Consider the following 24569-nt stretch of genomic DNA (forward strand, 5'->3'; position numbering starts at 1 on the left):
ATTATAATTTTATGATATATTGTTAAATGAAGCTTCAGGGCCATCTAAAATCCACACTGAGGAAAGCATCTGAAATAAATCCCCTGTTTTTTCCCAATCAATTTCTTTTACTGATTGCTACTATTTAAAAAGAGTTCTTGAAGTTTTTGTATGGCTGCTACTTAAAACTGTCCTCTTAACATGCTATATTTGGAATACTGGAAGTTCATTTCTCTACTTTGAGAGTTCTGTCACAGGCAGTTGCACAAATGTTACTCCTTACAATAATATATTTCAGCTAATATTTGAAAACTTGGATTATGGAAATCGTTACTCTATTGTTAATGATTTGTTTTACCCAGGAACAACCTGACACACCAAATTTTGGTGTTTTTTTCTCAGCTTTGTGGGCCAACCAAGCAGTCACAACTTGTCATTGCAGTATAGAGTGTCTTACAAGCTCAATTCAAGCTCTCAGCTTTGATGAGATACAGACATCAACTGCCCTGTTCCTTGAGCAGTGACCTTAAACAACCAGGCTTCTTCCTTCCCCATGGGAATCATGTGATTGCACGCTCAGCGTATAATTTTTCCTGGATTCTTTTATGGTATTTCCTACACAGGAAAACCACCCTGTTATCTCACTTTAAAAGACTACTAATGAGCATTTTCATATTTGGTTTTATTTTATTATTTTTTTTAATGGATATGTCTTCTTTCCTTTCATTGCTTATCTGAAAACATATGCTTTAGAAAAAGTAAGAAAGGATTACACATGTATTTTTTTCACACAGGATAGAAAATAAACAGTGGTAAATACAGATGCAGATGCAGCTGTTAATCAAGAAATTTCACTATAATATAAAAAGAAAAATAGTTAAATGTTAATTTTGGCATTTTCCACCAAAACAGAAATGTCATATTTTAAAGTCATCACCAAAAATGTTCCATAGTTTCAGGTTGTGAATTCCAACAGGAAACAATTTTCAGGAAGAATTACTGTTCTTTTGTCTGTGCAGTGCCTCACAAGGACACAGCTAACATTCCTTTGTATGCTTGTATCTGTATGTCTCTGCAGTTACAGTTTCTTAAGAAAACAATTCAAGCAGGTTTTCAAGGGCTCATGAGGTATGTGAAGTTCTCAGAAACAAAAGTGTGATAAACTGAATACTGCTCTCATGTACCTTGATTTGTAGCTGAAGTAAACCTGAATTTATGCCATTGTATGTAATAAAATAATATGACTCAACATCACTCACAATTGCTGTGCCACAGGTGGCAGGCTGCCTTATTGTTGAAAGAAAATCAGTCACGATGTCAATTCAGATTTTGTCTGGAAAAAAAAAATGTGTGCAGAAACATGGTCCACTCATCATATATATAGTGTTCTTTTAAATGATATTATATGTGTTTATAAAGAAGTGCATCCTCCCTGTGTTGAAAAAAAGTCATCTATATGTGTAACTTATTTCTGTATATGAACAACAAAGGCCACCAATAAATCAAAATTCTAGTTAAGGTTAATTTGTAGTTCTGTGAATACATATTCACCACTCTTTCATTGCTTGTAAAAATGATTACTAAACCAGTAGCTGCTGGCATAAAAAAGCAAATTCAAACCATTAATTACTGACTTAGGTTTCATGAGAGAGGGATGTTCATGAAAGAGTTTCTTATAAGATTTTCCTTTGTGACGTTCACAAAAGATGGCTCTCTCCTATGTTTTTCCCTTGTGGATTACAATTACTTGTGTTACCAGGCATCGGACTGCAAATCCAAGATCCTAGGGCTCCTTTACAGGTCCTAAACTGAGTGAATTCATGTTCTTCTTTCATGCATTTGCAATTCCTTTGCTATAGTCACTCCCTAATACAGCTCCAGGGAAAATTAAGACAGTAAGAAAATAGCAGTAAATTTACCTCACCAAAGCACAGTGAAATAATGACACAAGTCAAGTGGGATGGTTTTATCATTACTGGAAAGGTAGCAGGACTCACTTGGTAACATAACATTTTGTTTAAGCAAATGTGTTTTTTCCACATACTAATGACCTGTCCTGAAGGGTCAGAAGACGAGCACTAGTAACTACCTGTCATTAACTCAGGTGATACAGAGCTTTGTTTTTAGGAGGGAAGGTTTTCAATGTGATTTAAATATAATATGCTATCAGGATATAAAGTTTATCTCTTATACACCCTCTGTTCACTAAAGTTCTCTTCAATTTCTCAAGATGTGTAACAAGAAACTTTTCAAAAAACTTATGATTGGTGAAATATCATGTGTTTTCAAAACTAAGGTAAAGGGCAAAATTATTCTTCATTTCTTTATTAAAGTATACCCTTTCTTTCTAAACTACAGGTACATAGTTGATCAGAAGAATCTTCCTTTGATACTTATATGCACATGAAGAATTTGCCTCTTGACTGCTTCTGGCCAAAAATCCATAGATTATTTCAATTTTCCAAAAGAAATTGAGAAAGCAATAGATGTTTTCTGCAAGTCTGGAGTTCAAGTATTTTTTTGATGTATTATAAGCTTGGACAAATTTCATCTTTCATGATGTACAATACTCTCACACACAAGTCTCTGATTTTACTGGAAATTTTTCTACTCCACCTACTTTACAACATCTTTTGAACTGCAAAATAAATAGACCTTCCTCCATCTTCCACTATAATTCCCTGAATCACTATTGCAGGACTACCTGAAAAATTTCTGAGTTGTCAGCTTTCTTATGAAAAGAAAGTTTTGATATCAGATCCGGTAAGATTATTCCAATGAGACACTCTGTAATTTCTGTATGAAATTACTTCCCTAATTCCACCTTCAGATTTCCTACTAATGCATCTGAGAATTGCATTTAGCCTCTCACACAGGCACCATGTGTTTGAACATGCTTTTTATTGTTGCTGCTTTACAGGATACATCTCCTATCCTAAAAGTGTGCATTGCAGCCTGTGTTTCTCAGTATATGGCATAGCATGTAGCTTTGTTAAGGTGATGCTGCTGAAATGAATGTCTTAAGAGGTCAGTCAGGCCAGCCTTTATAACTGATAAGTTTACATCTCATTTAGCTCTCCAATGAATTATGCTGATAGATGCATCTATTAATAGGAATTATATGATTTTGTTAAATTTTTATTTCCTATTAGAAACACCTATTTCCCCTTCACAGATACTTTTTCTGATATATCAGCAACCCAGGGCATCCATAAACCAGGAGTTTTTTCATTCATTATGTTGTAACATTGTAATACTTTTCTGATGGAACAGTCTTTCTGTGATCTTTCCTGTGGTTGATGCTAGCTTGCCATTTTGCAAGTTTATGAAAATGCTGTTTATGAAGTGTTTAAGGTCTTATCAATTATTTTTGAAATAAAAATTATGTAATTTTTGCTGGAAGAGGAACTAATTCCAAATTCAATTTCACTCCAAGCTCAGTACAAAAACATTGATTCATAAATTATTCCATTGGTGGCTATCATCAGTTAACAGGTTCAATAGCTTTGTCATATTTAGAACTATTGGCTATGAATTTTGTCTGGTAAATTCAAGTGATTCCATCCTTTCATATTAAATTTTAATAGCCATGGAGTGCACTGATTTGTTTAACTTCCTCTTTCCTTTACCTGTGTTTTTATCCAATATTATTATTTCTAATGGCCTGGTGTTTTCCATACCCACATACATGAGCAGCTGTTACAAATATCTTCATTCCTCTTGATGTTGTTTTTTATAGTTACTGCTACATTCAGTAATGATTGTCAATTTGGAGCATCTAGGAAAGCCTTCCTTACCAACTTCAAATTCCTTTCATATTTTTGCTGATATCCCAAAGAGGGTTTGAAGGATTCCTGATCAAGTATTTGTTCTGGTCTCAGGATTTTTAATGATCATTTTATGGTGCAGGAGATGTTTTCTTATTTCTTCGTTTTTTATGAACTGAAGAAAAAGACAGAAAGGGCCTTCTTATAAATACTTAATAACTGACTACAATCACATGATGGATATTTGGCAAGGTGCAGCTAATATTATAGGCCTTATGGATGCTTAATATCTTCTCAGGTACTCAAAATTAAATTGATCTCCAGATGGAGAGTTAAGAAATTACAACTACTTGGTCTACTTGACCTTAGATAACATTCAGACCTCCTAAACTGACATTCTGTAGATGGATAAATTCTTTTTCCTGGATACTTCAACAAGAAGGGGGAATGCTATTTCTATTTCCCCAGCCTATTCAATAGCCTATTACATTGTGTTAGCATTATAACATTTTGTGATTTATAATTTAATATATGAATTACTATACAATCAAGGTTCTGTCCTTCTGAATCTTTAATAACTCTAAACCACATAATATCCCCACTGTCTTTCTTAAATAGTCAGTAACCCATGAGCTTAGTATCCAGTCATGTGATTCATACCAGTGCAGTTGAGTAATACCAGCTAGCTCTAATTTATTTTCCTAAATTTGTATTTCCAATTCCCCTGACTCCCAGAGTGGTTATAGGAACAATGACTGTTTTTCTCATTCCAGTTCTTTACATTTCAGTCATTTTATGCTTGTTCATATGTACTTGCAAGTTCTTCTGTACAGACTAGATGTTACCTAGGATGTACTTTCCTGTTTAAAGAGATGGAAGAAGTCAAAAAGCCATTCATTTTCCCTTCCTAGAAAAAGTGTCTCTGGTATCTGTGTTTTCCTGGAGTAGGTTCCCTGAAATAAAGATGTCCTAATTTATATTACAGGCAGAAATGATCCAGTTGCATGGGTAACTCCAGCAGAGGATTAAACATATGTAAGGAATCTACTTATGCCTACGCCTAACCTCTGAGTATGTGTATTTTCATTTATGGTAGGTAGTATTCATCTGGTGCAAAGAAGCAGCTTCCCTTTTGGATATAGACAACTAGTAAGTAAGACTTTCAATGTATTCCTGGAATAGATGAAGCAGGGACTCCTTGCAAAACAAAAATGTTGTTATAGTAACAGGGAGACAAACATGTCTTAAAATAGCCAGACGATGAGCTGGGATTAATAATAGTGTTTTCCCACCTGATTTTTAGAGAAATGCAGTTAAAATGTACCCACCTGGCCTGCTCAGCTATGTTTGATGTCTCTTGGCTGTTTAACTGATAGTTTCAAATATTGTTCCAAAATAGAACTCAGAAATCAGTATTTTTTAATAAACCAGGGTGTGAGAAACTGACTTTGTCATAGGGAGCTGCTGGAGGCTGTCAATTGCTACATTTTCTTTGAAAGACCAGCATAGTAAGCTTTTTAAAAGTAGTAACTTTTATACATTTGCTGTAATCTAGCTATGTAAGTCTAGCCATGTAAGTCAGTGAAAGCTCTTCAGCTCATTGGTTCCTTCCACAGGGTCATTCCATAGGGACTACTGTTGAATTCTAAACCCTTTCTAGATATGTTATCCATGTAGATACAAGAAATACTGCAACAGGACTTAAATTACTCATGCAAAGCTACTAGTGAAGGAAGTAATCTTTGATCTGATACATGACAATCACATTATAAATGAAGACACATGCAAAGATGAATCTCAGGCTACAACACAGTAGGAATTCAGAAGCTGGTGGTGAACAGAGGCAAGGGGTGCTCATGTACTAATATTGCATAGACCCTCTGCAGGCCTTGGGAGGCAGAATGCATGTGTGTACGTGAGGGGGATGATGACAACATGTGTTTTCCTTCTATGGAATGTCATGCAGGGTTTCTGCAAGCACTGCAAATGGAGCAGCCAGCAGCAGAAAAACAAAAATGTCTTTCTGGTCGGAAACACAAACCCCACAGGCAGTATCTTGTTCATTGCTCCTGCATAAATGAAAAGGGGAAGGAACTGAATGTGAAACATTCGTTTCATAGCAAAAATGAAGAACACCTCGTGCACATATCAGTATATAAGGAAGATATTTATACAATACAAATAGATGACACTCTTCTCCATATACACATGGCTATATTGAAAGACCTGTTATTTTCAGGACGAAGTTTTTTGGGGCATGTATTAGCTGTGAGAGAGCATAATGGAGCTGTAATGGATCACATACACAAAATGGTAGAGCAAATCCCTTATCAGAGCTAATGCTGAGGGTCAAAACATTGTTTCATTTTGTGCCAGGTGGACCCCAGACATCTGCGTAGTTATCAAAAGAGTGTTCAGATGTGCTTCCTATTTCCTCCTGTCAATGATAAAGTCTGTTACTTGAAGGAAGAGTTTATATGAGCCCTCAGTAAGAAAGTTCAGCAGTGTTTCCTTGGCCTTGGAGGTTGTTCTTGAACAGAGATGTATTGAAGGTCATCCCTTCTTTGTTTAGTGTGCACACATGATATGGCTTTAAAAGCAGGCTTTTCTGCTTTGCTTCCTAAAGTAATATTATCCTTGCAATGCAGATGTGATTGCTGTACATGAGCCCACTATTATTTAACAAGGCCTCTTTCTTGCAGATGGAATGCATGATTTTTAGGAAAAAAATTGATCTTGGATCTACCCTTTAATTTAGTTAAGTAATAGCTACATTTGACCAGAGCTTAATTTAACTGTGATAGCTTCATAAATTGAAGTGGGCAGAGTTGTCCTTCCTATGTGAATGTTATAATGAGATTGCATGAAACTTCTTTTCCTTGATTTAGTACTTCACAAAAAATAAGCTAACTTTAATTACAATAAATAGCATTCTTCAATCAAGGATCAGGTTCTGCTTGCCTTATTCTTCTTGAGTGCCACATTTATAATACCAATTTTGTTGTTAATACTGAAGAAATACAAGTAGAAAAATTGGTCCCAGTTAGACCTAGCATGGAATATGAATACAGACTTTGTATTAACTTGCATCTTTTTATTCTTGTTCTATCCCTGAGAAAAGTCAAACTCCAACTTCTCTACTCGTTCCCATTAGGGAGCTGTAGCCAGCACAAAGAACCAGGCTGAACTTTCTCAAGGTTGGACAAACATCTCCTTCAGCCTCTCTTTGTATGACATGTGTTCTAGGCCCTGAGCATCTTGATAGCTGTTTGCTGGTCATGCTCCCAGATGTGAACGTCTGTCTTGTACCACTTCCAGTTTTGGGATCCTCAACACTGCAGGTTTGGTCTGAATGAGAAGAATAATCACTTCCTCAGCCTATTGACTCTATGCTTGCTAATACATCCCAGGATGCAGATAACCTTCTTTGCTGCAAGGGCACACCACTGACTCATGTTCAACTCTTTGTCCAGCACAACTCCCAGGTCCTGCTCTGAGAACCTCTTTTCTGCCCAGTCAGTTCCCCACCTGTACCATCATGTGGGCTATAGCAGCCTAGATTCAAGACTTTGCATTTCACTTTGTTGAACTGCATGAAGTGTCTGTCAACCTGTCTCTCCTACCTGTCAAGGTGCAAAGTGCTCCTCCTAATTCCCCGTGAACATTGCTGAGAGTGCACTTCACCCCACTCTTCAGCTCATTAAGAAAAATGCCAAAGAGTATCAACCGCTGAGAAACTCAACTCACAACAGGCCACCAGTTTGTACCACTGATGACAACCCCAGCCGTTTGGGTCAAGCAATGCAGCCAGTTGCATGTTTCAGAAGTCACTAGCACTGTATTTCTGTACATACAATAGATGTATGGGTCTCATGAGAATTTTTCCAACTATAATTTATTATTCATAATCTAATTTAAACATGACTGTGAAAGAGCAAAAGACCACATTCACTTTCTGGATTTATCGGATCATTAGGATGAGCTTGGGTTAATTGTTTATTCCCAAATTTTCAGTCAATGCCTTTAATCACTGCCTCAGCTGCTGGTTCCTCACCCAGGGCACAGTAAGGTCTGAGGTAAAATTTTTAACTGATGAATTGAAATGTGGTATCTGTGAGATTGTCCAAATATAAAAGCAAGACTTTGATTCCAAACTATGCTGGTTCTGTCATGGAAAGAGTATCACTGAGGACTTGACCAGACTGAGCTCTGAATCACCAGTCTTTGGTTAGGATTGCAAAAACATCATCAGTGTTATCTTTGTGGCTGACTTGCAAGAACCTTCAACTGTTTACAGGAACAGTGAATTTGCTTCCATTTTCAAGGAGCCTAGGCTTGAAAACCACTAAGAATTTCTTTATCGGCTGACCCTTATCCTGTTAGCTCTGATGCTTAACAAAGGAGATGCAACATATGTGTGAGTTGAAGTCAGGTTACTATGTCCTGCATGGATACAGGAGTAACTTGAGGCCTTTACCAGAAGCTATGTAAGGCATTTATATAGACAGAGCCCACTGCAACATGTGGCATCTTCCGAGAGTTTCAAAAGTCAAATAATCGGGTCATAAAACATTTGACTATTCCACTAGAAATTAGTGGTGAAATTACAACAGTAGCTTGCTTTGTTCTGCTTTTTTATTTTCAGCCAAGAGTGTGGCTTGCTGAGCATGTCTACTTGCAGCTGACCTTTAGAGGCAAGCACCTGTTGATACACACACTGTACCCTCCTGTCTACAAGCTCCAGCTGCTCCTCTGTATATTTAGTAAAGTCTTCAAACCACCGAACTAGTGAATACCGAGTTCCTCAGTGCTAGGCACTTAGCACTGAATGCGACATTTTAGCTCTTTTTCCATCGTGCTAATGATGGAGTAAGCTCAAACTGCCTGGGTACTTGTGCTCAGGCTGTGAGCTTAGGTGTCACTCCTTGCCCTCTTTGGAGTGGAGAGGTTCTGACCAGAAATGCCTGTGGAGAGTAACACTTGGGACTAGAAACCCTCTAGTAACTGGTAGCTGCACAATCCTGCAGCTGACTATAGCAGACAAGCTTCCCTGCATGGTGTAGCTCTATCCTCCATGTCCACGTTACCCTCTGTCCTTCTTTTTGTGATTCCTTCAAGCTAGCAAGCACCGCACAGTGATCCAGAACTTCACTTCTCTTTCCTCCAGCCCTATCTGAAGCAGCAGATGGGAGAGGTCATGCTTGTTGCACCTATCAGGTCTTCCTAGCCCAAACAAGACTTTGAAGGACAAAGATACTCTGCAATGCTCTTTCCCATCTGCTTGCTGGGGAAGGCTGAGTTATATTACCTCTCTACTTACTCCCTCACTTTTGCAGCTCTCAAACTGCCCACGAGAGTGGTGTACTGGGGTGCTCTAATATCTGAAGGTTTTTGAGAATTCTGGTACATCTCTCTGTGTACACCTTCAGGCAATTACAACAACAGCTATGATTTTGAAGAGTACTTATCTCACAGTCCCTAAATATTCTTTCATGTCTGGTCCACTCTAGCATCCGTGGAATGATTAATTTACAGATTCTATCTGTTCCAGATAGGGATATATATTTTTTTTTCCTGTAGTAAAAATAGAAGGTTCTACTAACCTTGCTGCTTTCCCAGGTGTTTCAGTTCAAGAGCATGATCTGTGTGTACATTGAGACCCTGATTTTGTAAGGATGGAAAAGTTTAGGATCAGTGTTATTGATGTCTGAGAAAGAACCAAGTTATACTATACTGAAGGTAGGATGTTATTAATATGAACACTTTGATTTCTTTTGAATAATTATGTAATTATACTGTATCTATTTCTTTTTGACATTCATTTATTTGCAGCAAAAAGAACATTTAAAAAGTGGTTAGAAGACGAGAAAACAAGATCTAGACAAATTTTGGTGTTTTTTTAAATGAATAAATCCATATATAGTACCATACATAATGTGCAGAGAGGCATTAACATTTTACTAGTATGTTGTTATTGCTATTAAATATTTGTAGCCCATATAAAGTCCTTTAATGAGTCTGTATGAAAAAAAAATGTGGCCAAATTCAGCTATGCACTTGCACAAGGCTAATAGACTTCTTTTAGTCACTGTATCCTGTTTACCCATGTGTTGTGTCCCCTCTCCTAGCCCTGAGTTATATTAAATGGAGAGATAACCTGCCCAACACTTATATCCTGTATACCATCATACTCCACAGAAACTAATGTTGTTCTCATAAGAAGAAAAGGAGGGCCCAAGTGATCACTAGCTACTTTCCTGATGAAGAAAATGGGCAGTTCTGTTGTATTCTTTGTGATGGACACCCCATACAAGAATACTGTTGTATCTGTCAGTGTGTACTAGTGGAACAACAGCAGTCACCAGATAAAGTGTGAAGAGGTAAGGCAGCAGACAGCAATGTCTTCTTAGCAGCCAGGGACCTGAACTGGAATTAGCACATTTTCAGATTGAAAGTGTACTCAAGCTGGCATACAGGTTTGTCTCTGGAATGAGGGCTGTTGCTGTAGTCCCAACATGCAGAGGGCATGCCTGAGGAAAGGCAGTGGTGGCATGAATTGGCAAGTGTGTTTGATCTACTCTTCCTCCATGACTGTAAAGCTGCCAGCAGTTTGGAAGCTTTGCCTTAATAGATTCAGTACGAATGGACAAAACAGTGGCATTGCTTAAGCTGTGTATAATAGTAGCCAATGCAGACAAATTTGTTGATGTACTGCAGTTCAGTTCTGCAACTATGAACTTTTTGACGCTTACTGTGAAATAAGTCAGCATCTTTTTATTTATGTGGACTCTGTCACACACCATTTCTTAGTTTCCTAGCAGAAATGAGGAATTACTCCAGCAAAACAGCTGTCTACTCTGAACAGAGTGTTTGAGGTAAAAGTGTTTACTGCATTAAATTACTTCAGAGAAGTAGAAATTGCTTTGGAAGTTTTTGTGGTTTTTTGTTTTGTTTTGTTTGTTTGCTTGCTTTTTATTTTTTCCTTTTTTTTTTTTTTTCTTTTAGCAAGCTATAGAAAGCTGTCTTTGCAGAAATAAAGAAAGAGAAGCTGAAGACTGTGTGAAAAAAAAGAGAAGAGATTCTGGTATCTGGATGAATTAAGCAAGAGCCAAAGGACTGAGAGTAAGGAGGTTTTGTTGCTCTTCACAGAATTACATTAAATTAAAAAAACACAAGGATGTGTGTTCAAAAAGTACCTGTCAGAAACTGTGAAACACATATCCCCACCTGGTTGTGCTGTAATGGTTACTGGCAGGTTTGGCAATTAAAAATAAACAAATAAATAAAAAGGTTATACTGGGCAGATTATGGGGGAAACGGGAGGTCACATACTGGTCTTGGCCTTGGCACAGCAGCCCGTAAAGTTTCATTTCTAAGGGATACCTGTTTAATACTCTGAGGAACACATGGGTCAGGATCTGAACTTGAAAGATTCAGCACTTGGGTCATTTGGAGGCAGGGAAACAAGGAGCTGGAGAGGGTTCGAGGAGTACGAGCAAGTCTCTGTCCATTATCTTTTGTGTAGCTAATTTACAACAGCAACATTTCCAGTATAAATATTTTTGGATTAGGAGAGACTATTGTAAATCTAGAATTAAAAGCCTTGGCTAGTACTGCTGTGCCTGTTTGATCTGCCTAAAGGCAAACTCACAGGATGTAAACGGCGGTAAAGTTACTGCGGCTGCTACAGGTGGTCGAGCAACAGCGCTCCAGTTCTGGCACCAACTCCTGGGTTATGCGCGAGTACCCTCTATGGGTACCACCTGCTAACTGCAACAAGGGCAACAGCGAACAACACACGTGGAAGAAACACAGATTAGTAGGGTACATCGTTGCAGCTGTGACAGAACTGATTGTATATGCCGTATCTCATCGATTCAAATTATGACACCCAGTAAAGGGCAGGGAGCCACATTTTGACCTTTGACACCTTCAAGAGAGGCTGTCGAGTTCCACTTGCTGTCAACGTGCTACTGCAAACATCTCTCACTGCTTCACTGAAAAAAAACCAAACAAACAAAACGAAACAACAAGTAAATTCTGGTCCTGGTATTTCTATAGCAGAAGCTGAAAAAATTGAAGTGCTGGTCTGTTTGTATGTTTGTGTCGCAGAATTCCTCAAGCTGGGGTGGGGCAAAAGCCTCAACTGTAATAGAAATTTCCATGGAAACACTCTCTTCTGTGATCTATTCTATTGCTTCTTCTTTTAGCTCCTGTTAGAAATACAAAACCACCACTTCAGTGAACGCTATCTATCTATCTGTCTGTCTGTCTGTCTGTTTATTTTTTAAATTGGGGGAGGCAAGGCTATTTCACAAGGGCAAAAAAATACAAAAAAACAAGCCCTAATATTTTTGCCACACATTTCTTCAGTTTGTTGCCCAGGATATACATGTCAGTGTGTGCCACACGATACCTGGACAAGACCCTACTGAACGACTCTTTGCACTCCTTGACCAAGAAGAAGATAAAGGGGAAGGAAAAGCACATGACAGATGAGTTTCATTTCTTCATTTGTAAGTCAAAATACTAAGATACTTCCTAGGTTTTTTCTCTGTATTTTTAGAAGATTAAGTCTATTTTGTAGAAATGAGCTTTCTCTTCCATTCAGTGGAAAAAGGGTGATACTGGTGTTAGTTTCCATCTGGTAAAGCAATCATATAATTTGAAAAGACCTGGGTACATATTCTTTAAATTTCCTAACAAATAAAAGTATTTTCAACAAATATCCATCTAATTATTAGCTAAATTTGTAGCTAAATTTTCCAGATACAGATAAAACCTCAATTCAATGTATACAAAAGAAGAATCAATAAGTGTTCAAATCTATACGCTTTTATTCAAACATTTATGAAAACACCCTGTTGCAATGAGAAATGTGGATATTTCATTTCTGTATCCAGGCTGCATAACTGATTTTTGTATGAACATTTTTCTGTCTCCCTTTGTACAAACATCTTGTTAGAGCTCCAGAGGTTATTAAGCTGCTGTTCTTTCAAACATTCTGTAATGATGAAACCTTTGTACTGCCTCTCTCTTCTGATCACAATCCGTAAAGAGAATATTATTGCTAGCATAGACAATAAAATCACATATGAAGATTCATGGTGACCTGTAATTTTGGTACAATTCATTTCTGTACTGTACGAGCATAATGCATGAAGTTCTAAGTAGGAAAGATCAAGTCAGTTGAATAAAAGCACATTTAAATTTGTAAGTGATGAAATACAATCTGTCTAGAAATAGAACATGTGAAGAGCTACCTTATTGAAAAACAATTTCAGCAGAGAGAAAATCAGATGCATTACAAAAATCAATGGCTGCCTGCATGATAATAAGCAAAAGCATGGGTTTATCTGCTAGCTATAGGACCAGTTCATAGAATCACAGAATAGTTCAGATTCAGGTTCTGCAATTGGAATTACTCCTTCCAAAGTGTTGCTTAGAGATGAATTCTAAGTCTAGAATGAAAATGAAGGATCTGGAAATACAACACATAAAGACAAGAGACTTTCTGGATCAACAGTGCCAACTTCCATCTGTCATGGACAGCTATATTATGTGAGCATTTCCAGCTCCATTTTAGTGCTATCTAGATTGTTTCTAATTCCACTCTACAGGAAGGCTGTTTTCAACCGCAGTCCTCAGAGTGTTAGGCCCATTCACAGCTCATAATGCACTCCTGAGGGTTTTATACCTATTTTGTCACTTGCCGTCATTCTCCTTCATTCTTAACAACTTTTTTTCCTTCCAGGTTTATATGCCTCTCACTTGTTCTTAAAAAGAAACTATACCGTACAATACTGTCAGTTTTGAAACTACTATTTATCTCTACTTCCGACAGCATCCTAGTAGCACCTTCTGCTGATTCAATTGGTGTTTTCTTGAACCGTGGTCAGAATTGTACTCAGCTTTTCAAATTAATTTCTACCAATGCCTTCTACTGTTTAAAATAATGCTCACTCTCTGTGAAAACAAATTTGCCATCTTCTGTGCTGCACCCACAGGCATAGTTTAGTCATTCTTTGATTTTATATACTTCAGTGTATTTTCTTTATTTTCTATATTGGTCAGTTATATTTGATGATTCTCTTGCTTTTTGAGGATTTTTTTTTTTTTTTTGTGAGTCTTCAATGCAGATCTTGTTTAGCCCATTTCCACCAGCTCACCCTTCCAGATCTTGCAACTTCCATTCTCATATTCCAGTCTTCTCTGAAGTGACAGTGCTGTGTGCAAGGCACCAGTTCTGTCAAAACTTGGAAGGTTTGCATACAACTGTGCTATTAGCAAGTTTTCTAGCATAATTACAATTTTTTTGTGAAAAAGTTTGAAGATTTGTATGAAAACCCAAATTTCTTTTCTCATCAGAAATTGGCTTATTTTGTTTCCTGGTCTGAATCCATTTTATAATTCTTATGTCAATGCCTGTTTTCTCCAGCAATGATAATTTCCCATGCAGTATGTATCATGTTTTACCAAAGCCTTGATAAACTAAATACTTTTGGGCTGTTTTTGTTTGTTTGTGTTTTTTGTTTTGTTTTTGTTTTGTTCTGTTTTGTCTTCTGGAAATCCAGTTACCAGATCAATTTGGTACCATACTCTTCCAAGCACTCCACGCTGAATTCTATCCCGGTTTTCAATTATGTCCAAGCTTTCCTTTCAAACATCGGCATAAAGTTCTTTAAACTGGTAAGACTGGACTAGCAGAGCAGTTTATCATTTCATAATATATTGACTGGCAATACCACCTGTTTGATGTCTTTCAGCAGCTCCTTGAAACTGCATTGATACTTAACACCACTTCAGTAAGGAAACTGTCATCCTCTCAGGTGCCACCAACTTGGTGCTGTAAAATGACTTCTGTCATAAAACCCATGGAGTTTCCAAAATATTCTTGTGCTGTGAGCTTTCCATTGCTGGATGGATACAAATATCACAGTTACAGATTCAACCTCTCCTACCTCTTGATACACAGATTGCAGTTACTGCTTGTATAACTATTGTTGTTCCACTAGATGGTACCAGAATCATTGCAGACACTGGGATCCACATTTTTGTTCTGTGATTTGAGAATAGCTCACTTATCTCATAATTTTAATGGTTTCCTTTTAGTTCTACAGAGTAAGACCTGATAGGGAAGAATTGAAGAGGTTGTAGACCCAAATCCTATGGAGACTGGCAGATGTCTATCTTAATAAAATCATCATTCTTTGGGAGTTTTTGTCCTTTTATTCTTACTGCTTAGTTCAATTCATGTCAGTGGAATTTTTCAGAGGGCAAAATCTCAGCCTAATTAAAGTCAGTCGAATATATGTGTGACCTCTGCAAATTTGGCATCTCCAGCATATGCTGAAATAGTTAAAGCCCATGAAAGAGTAAAGATGTAGTGTTTGGTAGTGAATAGTGCATATGTTTGTTTTTAAAGCAAGTTTCCTTCACCAGTTCTTGATGTCAGGCATGTTAGTGTACCTTGCATATTGACTGTTATTTATCAAATTGTGTTAGGTAGTTCTGAGTGATCTTTTTTTTCACCTAAAAAAGCTTAAAAAGTGAAAGATGTTTTAGTTGGGGGTTTGTCTGCTTGTTTGCTTGCTTGCTTGGTTTTAAACTACAAAAAGAGAAGTAAATTCAATTCCCTCTCTTTTCCAAGTTTTTAAAAATACTGTTCTTATTTGGAAAGCATCACGAATTAGATACTAGCAGCCACTTAAATAGATGAGACTGTCAAAGGAATCAAGGCTTAAATTCTGACTTACTCTAATTCCAGGGTGATGGGTCAGTAAGAAATATAAGAAAGCTTTAATATGTGTACCAGTGTTTGCAGAATTGATTTCAAAAATTTATTTGCCTTGCATCTATTTTTGTGGCTAGTCGTAACTGACATTACATTGAGAAAGGCTTTAGAAAGTTCTGAATTTCTTATTTCCAAAATAATTCTAAACTTTGCTTTTGCCTTATTAGGATCTCTAGGTTTAATGAGATTGTTGTAAAGTTAAGACTGTCCTGTGCCGGAGGAACAAAAAGTGGGAACAGAATAAATAGGTATAAATAAATTTTTAAAAATAAAATGCTAACAGTGTTTTAAATAAATGTTTGCACGATTTAAAAGTTACCCACATGACTTTTCCTGGTCCTGTTCAAAAAAATTAAAATAAAAAGAAGAAAGAAGTCTAAGGAGCAAATAATAATTAAAAAAAAAAAAAGCAATGATTCCCCATTCATCATAATTTCATTTAAACAGGAGAAACTCAAGTTCAAAAATACATTTTTTCCGTGAAATTATGAGGTGGACTTAAGTTGATAATGATTTATTTAGACTTTTTTCCTCACTTTGGACAATCTGTTCATTCTCCTTGCTTTGTGGATGTCACACATGTGGCTTTTTCAAAATAACATTTATTTTTTAAGTGTAATGTAATGAGTGTTTCATCACCAATACTGGACACTGCATTTTGTGGCTTGTGCCAACTGCTGAGCAAAGTAGTAATTCGTGATTTCACCTGGACAAAGTAAGTTCTAGATTTTGGAAAAATCTGTAATATCACAAAATCACAGAATCACAGAATGGTTGGTGTTGGAAAGGACCTCTGGAGATCATGTAGTCCAACCCACCTGCTAAAGCAGGTACACCCAGAGCAGATTAGACAGGAATGTGTCCAGGCAGGTTTTGAAAGTCTCTGGAGGAAGAAACTCCACAACCTCTTTGGGCAGCCTGTGCCAGTGCTCTGTCATCCTCAAAGTAGAGAAGTTTCAACTCATATTCAGATGGAACCTCCTGTGCTTCAGTCTGTGCCTGTTGCCCCCCATCCTATTGTTAGGTAACACTGAAAAGAGTCTGGCCTCATCCTCTTGACATCCACCCTTGAGACACTTACAGGCATTGGTAAGATCCTCTCACAGTCTTCTCCAGGCTGAACAGACTCTCAGTCTATCCTCATAAGAGAGATGCTCCAGACCCCTAATCATCTTCACAGCTCTCAGGTGGACTGCCTCTAGTAATTCCTTGTCGTTCTTGAACTGGGGAGCCCAGAACTGGATGCAGTACTCCAGATGCAGCCTCACCAGGGCAGAGTGTAGGGGGAGGATCACCTTCCTTGGCCTGCTGGTCACTTGGCCTTCTTGGCCACAAGAGCACATCACTGACTCATTCTCAACCTGTTGTTCACCAGAACTCCCAGGTCCTTTTCTCTAGTGCTGCAACAACCAAGTAAATATTAAATGTTCTGCTCCAATAATTCAAATATGCAAAGGACTTTATTATTAAGATTTCTCCATTGTCTTGACTGGAAACAGGACTTTTACTATGAAGAGAACTTTTATGAACAGTGTGCTGTACTGACACTAGCCCTAAGACTAGCCTTCTTTTCTTGTTTTATGTGGAGAGTTGAACATTTATATTGTCCATAACAAGTTATGGTGGGGGAGGGGGAAAAGGAGGATGTGTTTCTATGATTGTCTTCTCTCTGGGGTCTTGAATTAATAGTCTGGATGAGGCTGTAGTACCTTATAGTTAGAAAGGGCTTATGACAACAGACCTCTGATTAAGCTAGGAGCTTTTATTATCTGTTGGGGTGGAGATCTTGAAACAGCAGGGCTATATGCAGTTGCACAGTAGGCTTCCAGAGCCAGGCGCCTCTGCTATCTAAAAAGCCTTAGGAGCTTGCTACTGAGTTCTGAAAAGGGAACAGTTTGAGGGTGTTTATATATTTGGGTATGTCTGAGCTACAAAGTGGAGAGAGGAGTTCTTAGCTCAGGCTGGCCAAAACTTGTTTACAACAGGCAACAACGAAGCTCAACTTTACCCAAATGTCCTGTTAGTTTGAACTAGAGCCACTAGCTGATATTAAACCTCTCATTTTTTTTTGATCTTCCCTGATTTTTGTCCAGGGAAAACATCAGTCACAGTTACCAAGAGAGAAAAAATAAATAAATAAATAAATAAATAAATATATATATATATATATATATATATGTATATATAAAGCAGCTTTTTCTATTTTCTTTAGAATATAGATGCACTGTGAGTTCCTGGGGTTGTTCACATTGTTTGCTCTGATAACTTCATTGAGAAAATACATGAGAGCAACCCTTTTCTTGTACAAAAAGCAGTAATGTTGTTAGACATGTGTTTTGCTATTTAATTTGCTTAAAAGAAATGTCATTAGAATAGGTAGATGTGCAAATAGATTAGAACCTGTTGTTTCGTTGTTTTTTTTTTTTTTTTTTGGAAAAGTATCTGTCATTCTTACACAGAGGTGAGGTAGAACTTATGGTGCAAGAGAAATTATTAACAATTGTTTATGTCATCATTTGCTTCAAAATGGTCAGCACTCCCCACCCTGAAAATTTCAGGCCTGTTTTATTCTTACCACTAGCTGTCATTATGTACAGCAATCAAAACTGTTGTAGTTCTGTGACTGCTGAACCCTTCAGTCTGTCACTGGAATCCTGAAACATTGATAATGAATTATAAAGTGTCTGAATTTATCCTTCATTCATGTATCACAGTAGTAAAACATCACTTCTGGAAGCTAACAATGTCAGCAAATATTAATGAAAATATGTCCTCTCAAGCTACTCCGTAGACAGGTACAACATATGTACCAGATTTCAAACCTTTATATTGAGATTCTTGCTAAGCTTTTTCTCACACCATTTAATTTAAATACTCCCTAGCTCATGCTCTACCAAGCCATGGGACCTCTTCCTCACCTTGGCCAATCTGGCCATTCACTGCAGCAGGAGATGGGATGTTTGATGTTGGGAATGCTTGTTCTTCTACCTCTCTAAGCAAAGTTACATCAGATGACATTCAATGGCTCCATGTTTGCCTTCAAGAAGTACTGTACACTTCTGAGAGTGTTCTATACAGATGTTGCTCTGTGTACTCCTTCTTCCTCTGCCCTGCTCTTGCCCCTGTGGCAGGAAAAAATTAAACCCTCTTATTGTGACCCACCTACACTGTTACAAAACTTTCAGCTGACTTACATTTTTAAGTCAGTAGATCAAGCCTGACTTAGCCTACCACAGCTGATATAATACTAAAACGTAGAATATGTAGAATTCTGATTAATTTCTTGGTAAGAATTTTTTATTATCTCTTACTGTGTCTGAATGTAATTTGTAATCCATAAATTAGGTTTTTTTTAAACCCTGCAATTGCTTGTCCTATTTCTTCAGACTTGCATAGTTTTCTGCAAGGCACAGCCAAGCAGCAAGTCTTAGAGATGTAAATCCTCTGAAGTGGTGAAGCACTGGCAGAAGAAATCTGTTTATCTTCTTAGCAATAGTACCTACAGTCTGTTAGTGCTGCCCTGCAACAAGTGACACTAAACAGGAGGGAAACAGTTGTGTAAGAACATTCAGATTCAACACATAAGTGGCAGTGGTTGTCTGCAAAGGGCATATGCCCTTTGCAGTGACCTCACTTTCTTCTCTGAATAAGTTTCTATCCAGGCACATGCCTATGATTTCTGGCATAGAAGTCGAAATAATCTGGAATACCTGTCACAGCATTATGAAAGTTTTGATAAAGTCATCTGGCTCAGCCAGTTTAGGTTCCTTCTCTAGCTTACAAACACAGCTGTATTGATTTTGGCACTGTAGAGTGGACCTGCTTTCTACGTTCTTTGAAATGGCTGGATTCTTTCCCTTCAAGCTTCCAGTTCCCTTTCCCTACTGCAAATCAACCCCTTCTGACAATTACTTTGCTTAACTGTCTCTCTTTTGGAAAATCAGTTTTGAATACTGATTTGTTAAAAAAATTATGGATGTTTGTCCATCTGAGTCGGTGATCTTTAGTGCTTGAGGATTCTTGTGGTGTTAGAGCACTAGTTCAGCTAAACATTGTGTTTTAGCCATGCAGAAAAGGAGATAAAAAATAAAACTATAATCTCAAAATTGCATAGGAATTAACAGAGTTTATTAGGAGATAAAGAATAAAACTATAATCTCAACATTGCATAGGAATTAACAGAGTTTATTAGCCTACTGGGTACCTGGCCATAAAACTGGGCTAAAGGCTCTTATCGTTACACACAAATGACACTTTATTTTGTTATCTACTTAGCGTATCTAGTTTGTAGATAAGAAAGCATTTTACATCAACATTTAGGCATGGATGAAGAAATTAAAAATGTCTGTGAAGACCTCAAATACAGTTGTTTTTATTAAACTAAAGTCATTTTTACAGCAGTTGCTGGAGTTTCACTGAATTAGGAAGAACAGAATCTCATTGCATGAAATCACTGATGAGGGGAATCTTTTCACAGTCATTTTTGTTATGGCAGTTAACTATTTATAGTCTCTTCAGAGAGGCTAACTACATTCTCACGTAATTAGAGAGAAGGTGCTCAACATTGAAAGCTGAAATCACTCAAATTTAATCAGAGATGAGGGATTCTGTTTAAAATGTTTGGATTGTTCTAACATTAACTAATTTGTCAAAGATAACACTAACTGTTGTGTACTCACTACCTTGATTAGTTTGAATGATGGTGCTGTAATTCACTCCGCTACCTTATGTATAATCAGTTTAACTTGTCTGTATTTCTTTGACATTTATGGATGTCTTTGCTGTCATTTAGCTCAGGCATTTTTTTCCCTCTAGTCTTCCCAGAAGATATGGCTTGAGAGAAATTCTAATGAGTCCCAGTGATTTATTTCTCAGTAGTTATTGCTTCTTCTATCCTGACCTTCAAACAGGCTCTGAGAATGAAATACTTTCCCTACCAGTTCATGTTTTTTCCATTGTGAATAAGGAAAAATATTTAAATTTAGTTAATTTTCCTCTTCAAGGTCAAGTCTCTTTTGTCTCATCATTTCCCATCCAGAACTGACTTTTTTATGATCATGACAAAGGGAAAATTATTCGCTTATATGTGGATAATTGTGAGATAATGTTGTCAGGTTGCTTGTAGTCCATGTTTGTACGTAATACAAACTATTAGAGTTAAAGTTAGAGTTGGTAGGAAGCCATTATTTTAGGATTACTATACTCCTTGCCTTCATATTGCTGAAACTTAACTATGTTGACAGAAACTTTTTCCATGTCTGATCTCTATTCTAGCTTGGCTTTATTTTGACAGCTGACAGAAAGCTCTCCACTGGTTTCTGCCTTATTTTACTTGAGTGAAATAAGGACAACTATTTATTTTTGTCTCCCTGTCCTGTGTCAGTTTGCTTCTATTCGAAGTTTTTGACAAAAGAGTTCTGTCATCCAATATTGGGTTGCGTGGATTAGCTAGCAGTAATCTGAAGGAAGATTTATTTGAATGGCAAATGGTTATGTGAGTTTATTATTTCTTTCTAGAATCCTGTCTGGTTCTTCACACGTTGCATACTACTCAAGGGAGTAATGATTTGTCGTGTTGGTGATTTGGTTTGAACCATTTATTCAACTTCAGCTAAGGTGCATGTTGGAAAATATTATTGTTGCATATGAAAAAAATCTGTAATTTCCATTACAATAAAATGGAAACCAGAAATATGCATGTTTAAAAGATGAAGACTAGAAAACAAAATGAGATTTTAGAAATAATGGTGGGAAGCTCAGGCTGCTGGTCTTCTTTCTCTTGGCTTCTTTCATGACAGACTACATTTTCCACAAAAAATACCTTGTGTTTAGTGTGCAAAATGGAAGTTATTCAAAGGGCTGAAATTGGGGATTTGGATTCCAGTCTCTCTGCTGTGAAAAATGAAGGCCAACAGTGAGGAAAGAAGAAGATAGCAATTGAAGAGCCACACTGAAGCCTCAGACTTTGGACATGGACAATAAGGTCCTTTCTCCTGTGGCTTTTCAGGAGTTCTCTTTGGTTTGTTGATAACCAACATGTTGAGCTTTAATTGAACTAAGATAAGTCTGTTATACATGGCCTGTTTATTTTTTCATACTCCAGGAACAAAGTTAATTATGATCGTTTTGTTTTGGAACATTGTGATATGTGTATTGCTATATCTCAAGGAAGGCTGGTCAAAGATCTTTGCCCTTTACTTTTTGTTGAAGTTGAGCTTTACAGTAATTCTGAGCTCGATAGGAACAACAGTAATCTTTGTGTCTGACTTCGTAAATGTCTGTCAAAGCTTCAGGCTTGATATTGTTTGCTTTTAATAATGCAAGAGACAGGTGAAGATGCCAAGCGTAGAAATGTCTTGTTGAAGTACAACTGAGTATATTAGGTAAAACGACCAAGATATTATAAACTGTGGAAAAATGCTATAATGACCATTAATAACTCACCAGCCATTCCCATCAGCCTTGCTCTCTAACTTTCTATTTTAGCTTTTTTTTTTTCAAAGTCTAAACTTCCCGTATTCCACCTCTTTAAACAGTTATACACAATCTGGTTAATTTTACCATTTTGTGAAATCTGACCAAGAACAGAGTTAAAAATCAATTCTGCCTCAGTGAGCCTCAACAGGGACCTAACTGTTTTCAGAGAGCCGTTTTAAGGGAGCAAAACTTTACAGGGGAGTAAACTGTGTAATTGACATCCTGTGACACCTGCTGATGCCTGTAGGAGGGAAAGTCCTGGGTCATGCAGTGGTCAACAAAGGAGAGAAGCAATCAGAGCTGTTTCAGTGGAGTAGGAGTAAAATCCCAAAGTGTTATTAATATATAAAATAGTCATAAATATTGAGGCAAATGTTTCAGTTTGGACTTAGCCTGCAGTCGAAGCATGAGGATGATACATTTGTGTTTTATCTGTGTATATGTTCATGTCTTAAATATTATATAAGCTTTGTAATATTTGTCTATATTTTCACTATCTACTAATTTGTTTCCAGGCATGGTTCTTTGCAATTTGCCAGTGCACTGCAGGAGTCGGGGGCTCCTTGGGGATTGCCATGATTCCCTGGGGTGGGAAGTCCGGACCTGGCAGCCTGGGCCTGTCCCACAACCCAGCCAGGGTTCTGGGCATCTGGGGGGTAGCCCCAGCCCTGGTCATCAGCCTCCTCCTTGGGAACAGGGCTAGGTTGAGGCCATGTTGGGACATCAGCCTGTGGGTGGACCCAGCTTGGTGGGGCCCAGGGCCAGGCTTTGAGGAGTTGGAGACCAGCCCCATTGCTGCGGCAGGGACTGATGGCCCTGGGGCTAAGTTGGGGCCCTGGACCCATGGAGGAGACCCCATGGACAGCAGTTCAGGAAAGCGAGACCTAGAAGTGCCCTCAGAGGCCTCAAATGATTGACATAAGTATGTCCTTCTACCTCTGAAGGTGAGAAGAGAAACTTCCGAGCTTTAAGTTTTGAAAGGCCTTTGACATGGATGAACCTCACAAAGCTGGAAGGAAGTATACACCTGAAGTGGCAGGTGTCAACCTAGCAAAGGAGGTTAAAAGGAGGAGTGTTTGGTCTTAAGAGGGGAGAAAAGGGAGCTCAAGGTGGAGGGAGACCCTGCCTAGGGAAAATTTCTGCATCAAATATGAACTGTAGGCTAAAGTAGGCTGGTAGGCATCTCTGGAGGACAGCCAGCTCAGCCCCTTGCTCAAAACAGGTCTGATGAGCTGAGAACCGTGTCAAGTTCTGCCCTGAACACCTCCAGGGATGGAGAGGAGATTCAACAGTCCCTCTGGGCTGTGTTGAAGTATTTGACGACCACTATGGTTTAAATAAAAAATAAATCCTTACGTCTTGTCAGAATTTCTCATGTTCCAGCCAGAGTCTGTGATCTCTTGTCCTTTCACTGTGCACCTCTGAGAAGAAGAAACTCGCTCTGTCCTTATGTCTTCTGATCAGGCATTTTTAGACAGGGATATAGTCTCCCTTTAGGCTTCCCTTCTGAAGGCTGAGAAAACCTAGTTCTCTCTGCTTGTCTTATTTTATGTGCTTCAGCCCTTGACCAACTTAGTGATCCTCCACTGGACTAGTTCTTTCATGTCCATGTATTGTAGATAATAGTCTAAGGCAAAAACTCTTTGCTTCACACTGTCTTCCAGATCTTCCAGACAATAGTAACTGTATGTCCTAATCAACACGCTTTTCTTTCTTCTGTAGATACCTATGAGCTTCCTGTAAAATGGAACAGCATGAATGAGGGACAAGCTGACCGCATCTGAACACTTGGTATCATCAAGGTTAGCGTCCCATCTGTGGAGAAACTAAGTTCAAACGCCTGTTATATTTAGAAAAGAATAACTTGAATCTGTGTCTTCCATACATGATGATACTTGGAGCTATTGTGCTATTGAGTAAAATGTGGACTAAACTAATTTTTTTCCCACTAACAAACCAGTATTTGCAAGCAACATAGATCAGTGTATTTTTAAATGTGGAGTAGGTTGGTAGTCTCAGTATTTGTTATCACTGCCTGAACACTTACATTTACATAAGGGTTTTTTTGTGGCAAGTGAAGAAATGCCCAAGTAGTTGAGGTTCTTTCCAGATTGGGTGCCAACTAAATGTTAAGTCTGAGGACTGAAATTTTTGACTTGAGTTCTAAAAATTATGTTGAGCATGTCTTTATGCCCATGCCCAAATTTGATCACTAATTCACAGCACAAGCATTCACTGTTTACAAGAAGGGAGCCCTGAGGCCACAGATTAATAGATTGCTGGAGTATGTTCCATTATGGCAAACCTCAACATATTAATAGTGATATATGTGTTTTTGGTTGGCACAACTATTTGTTTTGAAGGTGGCCATGACACCAAACTATAATCACCAAACAAATAGAGGTATATTTATTTTAATGCATCTTCCATGACAAACTGGGCAAGAAATAACTAGTTCAAAACAGGTGTTAAGTGTATAGTCAAGCATTCCTGTGCCAAAAAAAAAGAAATAGGAGCTGTAACTTTTTTTTTTTTTTTTTTTTTTATATATA

General features: G+C 37.8%; 1 long non-coding RNA gene across 2 annotated transcripts in view; it reads left to right on the forward strand.

Moving 5' to 3' along the window:
• Positions 1-10752: 10752 nt before the first annotated feature.
• The window catches only part of LOC110362990 (uncharacterized), a 63406-nt gene continuing 49589 nt past the window's right edge, over positions 10753-24569 (forward strand). Inside the window, exons 1-3 of one of the 2 annotated variants that reach the window (XR_002420784.2) lie at positions 10753-10868; positions 12120-12262; positions 23740-23819. This is a non-coding gene — a long non-coding RNA (uncharacterized LOC110362990). Of the gene's footprint in view, positions 10869-11875; positions 12263-23739; positions 23820-24569 lie in introns of those variants that run through there. The other variant, XR_002420783.2, reaches the window with a different exon arrangement.

Source organism: Columba livia, chromosome Z (genome assembly GCF_036013475.1).
Source record: "Columba livia isolate bColLiv1 breed racing homer chromosome Z, bColLiv1.pat.W.v2, whole genome shotgun sequence".
In the NCBI taxonomy this organism is placed as follows: Eukaryota; Metazoa; Chordata; class Aves; order Columbiformes; family Columbidae; genus Columba; species Columba livia.